Below are 1,028 nucleotides of genomic sequence, written 5' to 3'. Positions count from 1 at the left end.
ATATATATATATATATGTATATATATATATATATTATATTATTAGCGATAATGTCTATATATTTAGATTTTTTAAATATCTATAATATATTACATTTTAGGTGGATAATATTTATAATTTTATGATAATATTCAATTCATACAAAAATTAAAGAAGTATAAGTAAATTTTTAAAATAATATAAAGATTAAGAATTTAATAATGATGAAGTAGAACTAAATAATACATATGTACATTGGTGTTTATGTTAGTATTAAAAATATTATATTTTTAAATGATACCACATATGTATATAAATATAATATCTGTTATGATATATGACATTTGTGTATTACTTATTCATCAACTGACGAAAGAGTAAGGATATTTTAACACATTTTACATTTATTTAATATATTGTAGGATAAAATAATCATAAAAAAAGTAATTTTTTTATATATATGTAAAAGAAAAGAAAAAAAGTAAAGGATAGTGAAAGAGATTTATCGTTGATATTTTTTCAGCAAATTTCTCAATATAATTTCATGATTTTTGTTTTTTACTTCATTTGTAAGATTATTTAATATTATAGGTTCAAATTTATGAGTAAAATTGGCTGATGAGTTATATATATGTCACGCTATTTCTTTGGTGGTTTTTGACTTATGACTATAGATAATGATGTCATTGCAAGTTTCATTATTGGCTTGTCTCGTTTTAATAGCGTTCTTATTCCAATATTTTTGAATATCCACAATAAACAAAATAAGAAAAAAACAATGCGAAGAAGTACTTAAAATGTAAACAGAATTTTGATGAAGAAAAACAAATCATGAAATGAATAGAAAAAAGAAAAACTTCTAAGACAGTTTTATACAAAAGCATGTTAAAATAACTATTAATGTTTAAAAAATTAATAAATAATTATACTATAAAAGATAAAATAAGAATAATAAATGTATGCACAAAAGAAGGTATTTCTTTATATATAATTGTAGATAAGAGTAAAACTAAAAATGAAATGTGTACACCAAAGTCAATTACAAAAAC

Source organism: Vigna radiata, chromosome 7 (genome assembly GCF_000741045.1).
Source record: "Vigna radiata var. radiata cultivar VC1973A chromosome 7, Vradiata_ver6, whole genome shotgun sequence".
In the NCBI taxonomy this organism is placed as follows: Eukaryota; Viridiplantae; Streptophyta; class Magnoliopsida; order Fabales; family Fabaceae; genus Vigna; species Vigna radiata.
The sequence above is the reverse complement of the archived record's forward strand: the minus strand, read 5'-3'. Positions refer to the sequence as shown.